The sequence below is a fragment of the Euprymna scolopes genome, chromosome 36 (assembly GCF_053919585.1).
Source record: "Euprymna scolopes isolate OS-2025 chromosome 36, ASM5391958v1, whole genome shotgun sequence".
In the NCBI taxonomy this organism is placed as follows: Eukaryota; Metazoa; Mollusca; class Cephalopoda; order Sepiida; family Sepiolidae; genus Euprymna; species Euprymna scolopes.
Genome location: NC_136517.1, coordinates 87332431 through 87347693, shown reverse-complemented (window position 1 = coordinate 87347693; position 15263 = coordinate 87332431). Strand labels below are relative to the sequence as shown.

At 35.8% G+C, this 15263-nt stretch overlaps 1 protein-coding gene and 1 long non-coding RNA gene across 2 annotated transcripts in view; both read left to right on the top strand.

Annotated features, from left to right (window-relative positions):
- Positions 1-15263, top strand: part of LOC145260673 (cell division control protein 42 homolog) — a 67420-nt gene that overhangs the window by 36609 nt on the left and 15548 nt on the right. The gene's annotated exons all lie outside the window — the stretch shown is intronic.
- On the top strand, positions 4-6376 carry LOC145260674 (uncharacterized). The gene is made up of 2 exons (XR_013864352.1): positions 4-2922; positions 3849-6376. It is a non-coding gene; the product is annotated as an uncharacterized LOC145260674 (long non-coding RNA).

The window sequence follows — 15263 nt, the reverse complement described above, 5'->3', positions numbered from 1 at the left end:
AGTTGGATATTTTTACTTATTTACACACTCGGTCAAAAAATCTGCTTCCCCAGTGTTTGTACTTGCTATTTATCTAGATATATTTCTAAACAATATACCTATAATATCATAGAATTACGCCATGATTCACATTGACACACCGGTTCCTATTAGATCACCAAAGTTAAGCAATACTGAGCCTGGTCATTACTTAAATGGGTAACCATTTGGGAAATCCAGGTGCTGTATGTGCTCTCCGCTTATCTCGGCATTGTTTCCAGTCGTCTAACTCTTTTCCTTCTCACTGGACTCAAACAATGCTGATTCAGGAGAAGTGCGGTTGAGAGATTGCACAACTGTTGCCTCACAATTATACATGTAGCTACCCTTTCAGAGGTTATCCATTGTCTCTTGAGACTGAATGACAGCATTGCATCGCACGTCAATAATTCATCATTTCTGATGACCTAAAGAAAAAATATCACTCACCGTTGGCGTTTTATTATAGGGTGAAGGATCTCTTTTTAAATTTATTTCAGGTAGCACAAAAAGTCTAGGGTGGTTATCTGACTTGCTGTTTACTTTCCCGTTTCCCCTCACCACTTAAAAATTGTTTTTAAACGGGTGGAGACTAGACAAAGGCGGATGTTATCTCATTAATTTTTGCGCCTGACAAGATAGAAAGAACATATATATAATTAGGTATTTGTGTTCATCTTGGATGTAATCCTCACAACGTTTCAGCCGATGTGACATCCAATTTCAAGTGTATCTCGTCGAATCCCAGCATTTGAATAGAATTTCGAATGGAACCCCTTACCTCTTGTCAAAGAATGTGCAGTTGATTTTAAAGGCTATGCCTTTCTGCTTGTGCGATGATAAAACTTCTCAAATGCACTTGTGATGTTAGGCTGTATAAAAGTGTTAACTTTGTTCAAAATCAGACTTCTACCTATGTTCTTTTTCTTTTTTCGATTTTTATTGGATGCATTCCGATACAAAATCTATATAAGAACACTCCCAGACACATCAAGTACCCTCATGTGAAATTTTTAAAAAATCGGACCAGCTGTTTCCGAATCCATAGGAAACAAATTCACATAGTCACACAAAGTTTCTTTTTATATAATAGATAGATCTAGAAAGAGGGTCCTGGATATTACCTTAAACTATATCCGATGGTGAGGCCCCAGCTTGCGGGCTTTGGGAAGTGTGGAGCCACCCTTTAATTGCCATTGCTCCCAGGTCCACTCTGACCTGGAGTGGTAGGACCTGTCAGAGTCCCAACTATGGGTTAAATAGAAACCAACTTGAAAAAAAAAAACAAATATATTCTATTAAAAAACTTTTCTTCAAAATCACTGGATTTGGCATTAAATAACCTGAAAAGGGTTGATATGTCGTAAAAAAAAAATCACTGGATTTGGCATTAAATAACCTGAAAAGGGTTGATATGCCGTAAAAAAAAAATCACTGGATTTGGCATTAAATAACCTGAAAAGGGTTGATATGCCGTAAAAAAAAAATCACTGGATTTGGCATTAAATACCCTGAAAAGGGCTGATATGCCGTAAAAAAAAAAAATAAAAAAAACTGGATTCAGCATTAAATACCCTGAAAAGGGCTGATATGTCGTAAAAAAAAAAAAAACTGGATTTAGCATTAAATACCCTGAAAAGGGCTGATATGTCGTAAAAAAAAAAAAAACTGGATTTAGCATTAAATACCCTGAAAAGGGCTGATATGCCGTAAAAAAAAAAAACTGGATTTAGCATTAAATACCCTGAAAAGGGTTGATATGCCGTAAAAAAAAAAAACTGAATTCAGCATTAAATACCCTGAAAAGGGCTGATATGCCGTAAAAAAAAAAACTGGATTCAGCATTAAATACCCTGAAAAGGGCTGATATGCCGTAAAAAAAAAACTGGATTCAGCATTAAATACCCTGAAAAGGGTTGATATGCCGTAAAAAAAAAAAAACTGAATTCAGCATTAAATACCCTGAAAAGGGTTGATATGCCGTAAAAAAAAAAAAACTGGATTCAGCATTAAATACCCTGAAAAGGGTTGATATGCCGTAAAAAAAAAAAAAAAACTGAATTCAGCATTAAATACCCTGAAAAGGGTTGATATGCCGTAAAAAAAAAAAAAAACTGGATTCAGCATTAAATACCCTGAAAAGGGCTGATATGCCGTAAAAAAAAAACTGGATTCAGCATTAAATACCCTGAAAAGAGCTGATATGCCGTAAAAAAAAAAACTGGATTCAGCATTAAATAACCTGAAAAGGGCTGATATGCCGTAAAAAAAAAAACTGGATTCAGCATTAAATAACCTGAAAAGGGTTGATATGCCGTAAAAAAAAGGGTTGATATGTCGCTTGGGTACATGCTTTACGGGCACCCTCGCAGTAAGTGGAGCAATTATTTAAGGTGTTTAAACTTTTAACTACTTCCTGAAATGACTGAAATCCAACTATGAACTTTAAAACAAATAGATTATATCAAAGTTGACATTTATATTGTTAATCATAAAATTTGAAACGATTACAAAGAATTACAAATTCAGAAGTTGGCCGGCACCATGGTGGTGCCCACCTCCCCGGGATGGTGGCGAACTCCCACTTGGTGTGCAACATCCCTAGGTGGGGAGTTTATGAAGAGTCGCACCAAATATGGCCTTAACTTTTGACCTTGACCTTGAAAAATGGTGTGCACCATCCCTAGGTGGGGGACCATTATCATGCCAGGTTTGGTCATGATCGGTCCAGTGGTGTGGGCTGTAAGAGATTTGTACACACACACACGAACGCTACTACTTATATATATATATATATATATATATATATAATGATAGATAGATTGTTCAAATCCAAAGATTGTATTGTTGGCATTGATTTCCAAGATATTTTTCTAGTCAAAATTATCTCTAGAAAGACTTCAGGTGTTATAGGGGTTTCATTGAGGAGAGTCTTATTATACGTGCAGTCTTAGAGAGAGATGCTTAGGAAGAGTCTTATTACAGTGAGGGATGTTGTAAGACTCAGATAGAGAGAGAGAGAGAGAGAGAGAGAGAGAGAGAAGTTGTTGTAAGTTGTAAGAGACTTAGAGAGATTGTTCATGTTATAACGATTCTTATATATTACAATGTTCATTCCTTAGATGTGTAGAAGAAGAAATTCTTTGAGTGAGGACATAGTGTTCAGACAGTTCGGACATGATGATGTTGAGACGTGTATGTAAAGACATATAACACAAATATATAATACAATTCCACTTTACCTTTCTGTAAGAATCATAAGACACAAGACGAGCTTTATAAAACACATAATGGTTTATTTCGTCACACGGCCGTGTTTCCAGCACCAAGAATTCAAAGTCTCACATTTTTTTCTTGAAGTGACGTCTCGCTTCTAGACGTCTGACTCTCTCTCTTAGTTTCTTCACTGACTGACTAACTCCCAAGTTTTTTTCTCTATTCCTAGAACTTTCTATTTTTCGTGACATCATACACATGTTAAAACATGTGCCGCCTTTCACGTGTCCTGGACATACGTGTCCAAAACTTTTCCTATTTCTACAAAAGGAATTTTAACCTATATTCAATATGTTAAAAACATTATCTTATAAGCTGCATTCTTTCAATTTAAAATTTCATAACAAACTTGAGAGTTCACATTCTTTCCTTGAAATATTTATCTATTTCTAAACAAATGTTTGTTTTACATTTTTAAATTCTCACACGTAATCTATTTCTAAACTAAATTACGAGGTTCGAATTTGTCTATTGCTATTTCATTTTCATTTTAAACTAAATTCTCCATTTTTATACTTACATGAAAAGGGGACAGCCCTTATCATGTAACACAGGTACTTACAATAGGGCTGACGAGAAGGTTCTTTGTCTTTCTTTCTTTCTTTGTGTTATTCCGTCGGTTATTGATACAGCTGAGCTGGAGCTCCATTGCACCCAGGCTGCCCACTTCGTACAGAGGTCGAGTCCACTAGACGATAGAGGTTGGTCAGGTATCTTTTCCAGTTATTTTTTGAAAGTGTCGGAGGACACTCCTTATATTTCTTATTGCGGCTGGTATGTAGTTGAATGCCCTCGTGCCACTGTTAGTGGATGAGGGTTGCCAACATCTTAAGTGAACTCGAACTTGGACAGTCATGTAGTCAGTTCGTGTCGTTAACTACTTGGCAACCGTTACCGCCTTGTAGAAATACTGAGAACGCGAATGGGTGTTTAAAAGTATCAGATGAGGCTACAAAAATGCGAATGTCGAGAGGAGGAAAATGCGATGCAACATTGACTTGTCTGCTTTTTACTTTACAAGATTTTGTAAAGCAATATGTAAGAAACCTGGGAAACTGTCGGATGACCACAGGTTTTAAAGATGCACACGCAAACATGCACATACAATGTACACACACACATGCACATACAATGTACACATGCAATATACACGTGTACACGTGCAATATACACGTGCACACGCACGCACACAATGTATACATCCACTCGCGCGCACACACGCACACATAATGTCAACATGCACACACGCACACATAATGTCAACATGCACACACGCACACATAATGTATACATGCACACACGCACACATAATGTAAACATGCACACATAATGTCAACGTGCACACACGCACACATAATGTCAGCATGCACACACGAACACATAATGTCAGCATGCACACACGCACACATAATGTCAGCATGCACACACGCACACATAATGTCAACATGCACACACGCACACATAATGTCAACATGCACACACGCACACATAATGTCAACATGCACACACGCACACATAATGTATACATGCACACACGCACACATAATGTAAACATGCACACATAATGTCAACGTGCACACACGCACACATAATGTATACATGCACACACGCACACATAATGTATACATGCACACACGCACACATAATGTATACATGCACACACGCACACATAATGTCAGCATGCACACACGCACACATAATGTCAACATGCACACACGCACACATAATGTCAACATGCACACACGCACACATAATGTCAACATGCACACACGCACACATAATGTCAACATGCACACACGCACACATAATGTCAACATGCACACACGCACACATAATGTCAACATGCACACACGCACACATAATGTATACATGCACACACGCACACATAATGTCAACATGCACACACGCACACATAATGTCAACATGCACACACGCACACATAACGTCAACATGCACACACGCACACATAACGTCAACATGCACACACGCACACATAATGTCAACATGCACACACGCACACATAATGTCAACATGCACACACGCACACATAATGTCAACATGCACACACGCACACATAATGTCAACATGCACACACGCACACATGCGCATGTAACGAAATACAGATAGCAGCCATAAAGGGAACAGCATCTATTCTTAAAAGAGCCCTCGGATATAAATTTAAATTATAACAGAATCAAGTGTTAGCTCCAGGAGGGATTAACCCCTTGATCTCTTAAAACTTACTGAAGTAAAATAAAAAAAGCACACATGCGCACACAGATACACACACACAGATACACACACACACACACATATATATATATATATATATATATATATATATATATATATATATATATACACAGCCGGTAGTCCCCGAAATTTGATTCGTCAGCGTCGAAATTTAAAAACTATCTGATTTCCTTCTTTATTTGGATGCCGCTCCTTCCTATTCCCCCTCCCCCACCTTAATGCTTTCTGTAACTAATAAATACATAAAAACGATTATGCTAAGAAAGATGAATAGCAAAAACAAAGACGAAACTAAGTAAAGGGAGATAATAAGAAACCGATGTTAAAGATCATTTATTCTCATCTTGATAATGTAGAGTCGAAACCCTAACAACGTTTCAGGAAGAGACCAGACCACAGACATAGTTTCGACGGCCAGAGAATAGCCCTCCTCCTAGTGACATGGAAATCCACCTACTTCTGGCCGTTCTCCCATGGCTCATAAACACCAGGCTATAGTGGAAAACACTCAACCGCCTGAGAATGGGGTAATCAAAGGTTGCTATGGCGTAATGGAGCTATAACCGGTCACAAACGATCGGCAAAGGTAGAGAACAGAGCAATAAAATGCAACACTGCCTTGTTTATTTTCTACTGACCAAACGGAACGGCGTGAAAGATTTTGCAAACAATGATGCAAACGACTGCAGGTTTCCAAGAAGCACAAAGAAGCGTTCGTATTAGGAATTTCACTTATTAAAAAAAAAAAAAAACATAAAAACTTTTATGGTGTATGTACTCGTCACGGAACCAAGATGACGCATTCCACAAAAAAAAAAAAAAACATAAATTGATCAAGTAGGATTTTTTAAATTTATTTATCACGGACTATTATCCTCATCCTTCTTAGTTGTTGTTGTTTCACGACGTTTCGGCCAACTATTCCTCTGGCCTTCGTCAGGTGATTACCGCAACGGGATAGGAACTCCGAATCTCCTAACTGCATTTTTAGCAATTACTGCCATCCATAGTTGTTGTCATCTCACCACGTTTTGTCCAAGTAAGCCTCTGACCGGCTTTGGGTAGGATTGAAACCGCTATCTTCAATCTTCTGGAACTTTAGAGATTCAACGTCTCTATCAACTGCGCCCCGAAGGGCGATCAAGGTTGAATTTTTTGGTCTTACAAATCCACGTTTATTCATAATCTGATTTTCAATGGTTGGGTCCGTACCGAATGGTGTATGTGTGTGTGTGTATATATATTATTTTTTAATTGGAATTCATTATTGAAATAAGTGTTATTTATTAATTTATTCAGGATAAATAAATTAATAAATAATACTCATCTCAATAATGAATTCCAATTAAGTTATATACGATTTTTTTATATGAAAAAAATCAAATCTCATGAGAAAGCGAGGAGAGAGCCAGAAGCGGCCATACTGTTTTAGAATGTGTTAAGATTCAAAGGCCGACAACTCTATTCGACTACAGAGATTTACAGGCCGTACTAATTAATTATTATTACTGGCAGGCTGACCAGCGTTTCCCGGTCATACAATACGCTCAAACATATTTTAATTTATGTAGATTGCGTATGTATTATTATAGAATCGATCCTCTATTGATTATTATATATTACGAGGAATAATTTGCCTGGTGGACTAAATCGCAAAATAAAAAAATAAATAATAATGATAATGTAGACTAAGACATACACACGCATATACACACATACAGCCTTTTTGATGGTGTAATTAACCTCCAAAATTTGATTCGTCATGGTTGAAATTATAAACTTACTATCTTATTGCATCCGCTATTTGGATGCCCGTGGGCGATAGTCCTAACGTACCACCCAAACCTTAGTATGCACACTTCTGCCTGCAGTTAATAAATACATAAACGATTATGCTACAGAACGAGGGATAAAAAAAGGGGAGATAATAAACTGATGTTATCGATTGCTCATTTGTTCTTATCTTGATCGTGTAGAAGTGAGAGGCGTCCATTATCTGTTTCGCCCACGACATGATGGTGTTCGGGACGGCGGATTATTGGGCTCAAAAACGTCGGAACAATTTCGTTCGATCCTTCCCAGTTTGATTTGGCACAAAAACCAATAAAATGAGATTCGATAGTTCGACCTTTACAAAATTACTCGAGCGCAAGAGAAGCACGAATCTTTTGGCACGCGTTTACTATATCATTTATTTATATGTATCTTGATCGATAAATTGATCAGTAAGTCTGTTCATATACATTTATCGATATTCATATATATATATATATATATATATATATATATCCACACACACGTGTGTGTATATGTGTGTATGTATATATATATATATATATATATATATATATATATATATATATATATATATATATAAACTACTTAATTTACTCGCATAAAATTAATATACGAAAGTATAGATTTATGCATAAGCTTCAAGTATTTACTTCAAAAGTGCTCAATACATAGGTAGGGCTAGTTAGTAATTTATAAAACGTATATGGCGATTAAGCTACACTGAATATTCGGCGTTTCATCCACTCTAGGATTCTTCAGGCTTATGCGCATAAGCCTGAAGAATCCTAAAGTGGATGAAACTCCGAATATTCAGTGTAGCTTAATCGCCATATACGTTTTATAAATTACTAACTAGCCCTACCTATGTATTGAGCACTTTTGAAGTAAATACTTGAAGCTTATGCATAAATCTATACTTTCGTATATTAATTTTATGCGAGTAAATTAAGTAGTTTATATATATATATATATATATATATATATATATATATATATATATATTGTGTACAGAAAGTTGTTAGATAAGTCATTGGTACCGTCGGTTTCAAGCCCGATAATTAGGACCGTTTTAGATATCCATATGAAGCTCTCTTCAGCCAATACTCATCTTGGCTGAAGAGAGCTTCATATGGATATCTAAAACGGTCCTAATTATCGGGCTTGAAACCGACGGTACCAATGACTTGTCTCATCTAACAACTTTCTGTACACAAAATACAATATATAAATACGCTCTTATTTTTCGGATTTTCCTTTTAATTGAGCACTCTGCTGGATTTCTTTTTCCAAAAGAAAAAAAACTATATATATATATGGTTCTACGGACAAATTTATTTGACGACTAAATATTTTCATTTACTAGCCAACTAGAAAAATTACTAGCCAGATATATGTGATTTTTGGAATATGACATCTGTGTCTGTATTTTTTATTTTTATTTTTTTTTTACTAGCCCGGCGTTGCCCGGGTGTTTGGAGGTCTATGTTGAGAAAAAAAAAAAAACGGTCATTTTTTTTTTCTTTTTTCTTTTAAACTTTGACCCCTATTATAACCCCTTAACATTTGTTTTGGGCTCAAATCAAGTTATTAAGTTAGATCCATGTTCAAGGAATCTATATCTAAAATTTCAAGTGTTTTAGACTCAAAATTAGCGGGGGAGTTTGGTAGAGTTCTCAAAGGTCAAATCGTTGAACTTTAACCTCTTAACAGCCAAATATTTGGCCGAAAACGGATTACAAAGATTTTTCCAAATCTCAGTACCCTGTATATCAAATTTTGAGTCTGTAGAATAAAAATTGGCAGTTAATGCATAAGGAAATGCACACAGACACAGACACACACACACACACACACACGTTCACCTATATATATATATATATATATATATATATATATATATATATATATATATGGCTCAACGGACAAATTTATCTTTAGTTGAACTTTGACAACTAAATATTTTCATTTACTAGCCAAATAGAAAAATTAATAGCCAGATCCATGTGATTTTTGGAATATGACATCTTCGCTGTGTCTATATTTTATTTATTTATTTATTGTTTTTTTTTCAAGTGTAATTCTAAATATACACTGAATTTATGTTAAGAATTGAATGTATAAACATCCGAATTTCTTCAAATGGTTTTTAAACAGCTTTCGTTAAATAAAAGAATATATTGTTCTATTAAACTTTGAATCATTTGACTTTGATCGTTTTATTTAAACAAACAAACCAACAAATGTTGAAAAGACATTTTTTCACTCAGCAATAAGCTTTGGAAGATTGTCCCTGAAAGAAATAAAATCGCCAAAAGATAAGCGTTTTATTATTTCTAATCGCCACTTGAAAAAAAATCCCCCACAAATGAGTTTCACTCGCAACGTAAAACCCTTATATATATATATATATATATATATATATATATATATATATATATATATATATATATATATATATAGGAGGGGAGGTGTTTGAACTGAGTCAGGTGTGAAATGGAGCCTATTGAATGTAGAGTAGTGATCCGGTTTTTGTATTTGAAAGGACGCACACCACAGGAGACTTTTGATGAAATGAAAGAAACTTATGTTGATAATGCCCCATTATATGACCTTGTAAAACACTGGCATAGTGAATTCAAACATGGCCGGAAGTCTGTGGAAACAGACCTAGTCGCTCCGCTTCTGCCATTGATGAAGCATCTATCCGTCAAGTTGAGGCTGCCATTTTGGAAGATCGGTGCATTACTATTCGCCAAATAGCCCAAGATGCCAAGATTAGTACAGGGTCTGTGGAAACTATCATTCATGACCATATGCATAAGGTGTCTGCCAGATGGATTACCAGGTTGGTCACACCATTCCAGAAGCGAGGACGCGTCGAGTGCACGAGAATAAATTTGGAGATGTGCCAAGAAGATGAGTCAAAGTTTTTCAAAAGACTGATTACACAGGATGAAACCTGGGTCCATCACTATGATCCAGAGACCAAAGCCCAGTCAATGCAGTGGAAGCACTTGGACTCACTACCTCCAAAGAAGGCAAGGGGGCAGCTCTCTGTTGACAAAGTCATGCTCACAGTCTTCTGGGACCAGGACGGAGTAGTGATGGCAGATTTCCTGGAAAAGAGTACCACAATTACAGGAACCTATTATGCGTCACTTTTGAGGAAATTAAGGGAAGCTACCAAAATTAAGAGGTGGGGCAAGATCGGCAAAGTTACCCTCCTCCTGCAGGACAACGCTCCGGTTCACAACTCACATGTCACCAGATTCGAAGCACGGGCGTGTGGTTGTGAAATCCTTCTCCATCCTCCCTACTCTCCTGACCTTGCACCCTCTGACTTTCACCTCTTCCCAGCCATGTTGTTTTTGAAAGGAAAGCGTTTCCCAGATGATGCGGCCTCGATTTCTGAAGTCACGTCGTGGTTGGAGGACTGACCTGGGGTGTTCTACAAAAACGGTCTCTAGAGCTGCATCAAACTCTGTGTGGTTCCTATGTAGAGAAAGACTAATAACTGTGGCAAGTTTCGTTGCTCTACTGCTATGGGAAGTGGGTCAGGGGCATTAATTATCGCACGGCCCTCATATATATATATTATTTTATTACCGTTTTATATGTTTAGTTACACATGTTTCATAATAATCACTTCTGTTCAAGTCTGACGAAGTTGCTGGATCGTTAATACGATTCGGTAACAGAAACTATAACTAAACAGATAAAACGGTAATAAAATAAAATAATATATATATATATATATATATATATATATATATATATATATATATATATGCTCTGCAATAGTATTGAGCACCTTCAAGTTGTCACTATTTACCAGTTTTGCTATATATATAATATGTGTATATATATATAATATAATATAATATAATATATATATATATATATATATATATATATATATATATATACACACACTAGCAGGGAGACCCAATGTTGCCCGTGATTGAATGATGATCAACAAAGGCTTCGCACTCCCATAGTTTTATTGTCATCGAAATCGGTGAAATCACCCATTTTTCAATCAAATTGATTCACTGCCTGATCTAATTGGGGACCCATCGCAGCGCACCGGGAGGAAGCTTCACATGCCTCCCACAGTAACTTAGTCCACAATATATTGCAGTCTATATTGCACTGCAGAGAGCCTATTGTTGATATTATAAAAAAATATATATATGCCTAATGGTTTGAATAAAAGTTTAAAATGCAAAAGTCGGGCATCATACTTCAGTTATGCGGAGAACAGAAACATTAATTTCGAACGCACCTCTCTCATATCAAATAACCTACTGTTGATATTATATGCCTCGCCTTTCTGCTTCTGCGATGAGAATGGTTTGAATAAAAGTTTAAAATGCAAAAGTCACGTATCCTAATGAAATTGTGCATTAAACAGAAACATTTATTTCGAGCGCGCCCCTGTCATATCATTTGTTAATTTTTATATGGCAGGCTTTTCTGCTTGTGCGGTAATAAAACTTCTCAAATGCACTTATGTTAGGCTGTGTAAGGTCAAAATTGCCTGTACCTTCTTTCATCGGATTCTTCCGATTATCGATACTTATCGAAGACATTCCGATAGAAAACCTATCTAAGAACACTGCCAGGCACATAAAGTACCTTTGTGCGAAATTTCATAAAAATCGGCTCAGTCGTTTTCGAGTCCATAGGGAACGAACACACACACACACACACAAAATTCGTTTTATATAATCACTAGCGAGGGGTACCCCGCGTTGCCCGGGTGTTTTTCGTGGTATGTGGGAAAAAAAAACAGGTACCCGCGAAAAAAAAAACGAAGCCTTCACGACGCGCAGTTGGAAAATAGTAAAGTGTTTTAAAAAAAAACAGGTGCGCGTTTTTGATTGACGTGACGGCGATAGGTATTCAGCAGTTACGATTTTGTGCGGGACAGTTTTGAATGAGGTTAATAAATCGGTTTGTTTGTTTGTTTTTAAAAACCCGCTCCCTGTTTATTAGGAGGAGCGAAATGAAAGCTACAGTCTGATATGACGAAGTCGACATTGAACAAACGTTACTTAGCTCCCTTGAGACAACTGGCTTTCTTTTTTTTTATACCGAAAACCGAATGTAACGCGTGCCGATGCGGGAAATGTGAAATAACTAACTTTTGAAAGTCAATAAAATTAAATAGACAGACGAGCTCCGTGGATAACTCTGAGATATTACAATTTATAGATGATATAAAAAGTTTTAAGAAGTTGTGAACCGAGCAAGCGCTTCTTTGAAAGAAGCCTTTTGTGGACATCGAGGAAAAGCGAACATACATACACACATACATTTTCGCTTTTATATATATAGACTAGCGGCGGGTACCCGGCGATGCCCGGGTGTCTTGAGGTAAATCAAAACTCCGGGGTAAGGGGTTAAATAATAATAAAAAAATGTTTTGGTAGGTGAGTATGAGAATCGAACCCGTACCCTTGAGTTGGAAATTAATGTGTGAAAAGAAAACGCGCGATGTTACCATTGAGCCACCGCGACATACAGCGTAGAAGTGTTTGAGTTTATTTATGTAACTATGACTATAAAAACAGGGCTGCGTAATAAAAGTTAACTTTGCTGCTTCCATTTGACCTAATTAAGAAGGTCAAATAGAAGTCACGCAGCGTTTTGTTTATCAAAATTTGACTGTCTGATATACAAGATTGATCAAAGCTGATTGCTTCTGGACGTTTTTCCCGGCGCAATGCCGTGAACACGTTCGCTTGAGTTTAGTTTCATTTTATTTATACTAAAAAGCCCAATCACCACGCGAGAAGCCAAAATAGCAATAATTTTGTAAATATCGACGTAAATAAATCTATACGCTACGCGCTTTCCTAATTCCTAGATATTATTATATAGGACCTATGTACACAGTTTTAAGCGATAGTAACGACCCCGGGAGCGTGTGCTCGAAAAGCCTTTTGAAGACATACACGAAATGGTCACACACATTTTGCCTTTTATATATATCGATTAGGACTATGAGAAGAGAAATTTTTTTTTCATTATTTTGACTCTCGAGGAGTGTATATCAGTTAATATCATATATTTTTAGATAGTGATATGGTTCTTGGTTTATTAACTGTGTCGGATATATACTCGAGAGTCAAAACAATAAGAATATTATCTTGTCATAGCCCTAGTGATTACGTATGTATGTCGGTGCAGATATTTGACATTTTGTCATCTGTGCTTCAGGCCATGTAAGTCAGCTGCTGGTTTGATGAGCCACCTACGTATATATATGTATATATATGTATATATATATATATATATATATATATATATATATATATATTGTTGTGGAGACGCCCATTAATTAGCATACGTGGGTGAAAAGATATAGATAAAGGTATCAAGTCAGCAAGACCGGGGAGCTGTGTTCGAATGCCGAATAGGCAAGACGCATGTGCCGGTTGCTCCATGAAAGACTTTAACACGCCCTCTGCCGGACAATCTTCCAACTGCAGTACAACTGCACCTTTGTAAATATGTATTATATTTTCGTCTTAATATATTTGTTTTACCTTTACTTTCTGCGTTTGTGTTGTTATTGATACAGACACAACATATATATATATATATATATATATATATAGTCATCGACATACAGTCCTGTTTCGTTGTATCACAACTCATCAGTGCCGCTAAACTAGCACCTCTCCCAAGCTGAGGATTGGACCTAGAAACCATTGCGTTGATAATCAGCAGTTCTACCGATCAACCTCCAGGAGCGGTGCCCGCAAATAACCTCACCAAATGTCTATTTTAAACAAACATCCCTCCACCACTTTTATAGTGCTCAAACCGCTTATTTATAAGCAAACAGCGAGCCTAGCATTTTTCAGCCAATTAAGTAGCCGGTGAGATTTACGACAGTGCTCTACCCAAACGGGGGGGGGGCTATATATATTACTAACATAAATTTGATGACTTTTGTATATTGCTTTTCATGTAACCCTTTTTTTCTATTCATTTAAAAAGAAAATACAACGTCGTTATATATGGGTCATGGATCGCTTTCATTTGCAAAAGATCTAGCTAATTTACATATTATTTTATTAATTTATTTTAATTAATTCCCTATTAGTTTTTTTTGTTGTTTGTTTGTTTGTTTTCTGATGGGATGATCATCTTTAGTTAACTATTACGTGTAATTATATTCATGCAGATATTCTACATGATTTATACTTGCATGAAGATTATAGTAAACACAAGCCTCTTTCTATATATATTGATGTATGCTTATATATATATATATATATATATATATATATTGATGTATGCTTTTATATATATATATATATATATATATATATATATATTGATGTATGCTTTTATATATATATATATATATATATATATTGATGTATGCTTTTATATATATATATATATATATATTGATGTATGCTTTTATATATATATATATATATATATATATATATATATATTGATGTATGCTTTTATATATATATATTGATTAAAAAAACATTTGCCTACCAAACTCCTCAGTTTTTGGTCTACAGATACGAAACTTAATATATAGGGTATTCGAACCTATGCTAAACTTTATAAACGGGGAAAATCGGTGCAAAAGTATGAAAATGAAAAAACTCAAATTTGCCAGGTGAAAGTTGAATAACAGCATTACGAATATGCATGCGTAACGTAATAGCTATTGGTTCATGTTTTAATGTGTAGCCTTGCAGTAATGTCTTCATAGCTCGGGCATTAACGTCAAAGGAAAAAGTAAATCTTAAGCTAAACGTTTTGGTTTCGATTCGATTGGTGGCACACGAGTCATTTTTTTTTTTTTTTTTTTTTTAACTTTTTAAATCATTACTATATATGTGGTCCAATATAATATAATAATAAATACGAAATCTGCATTA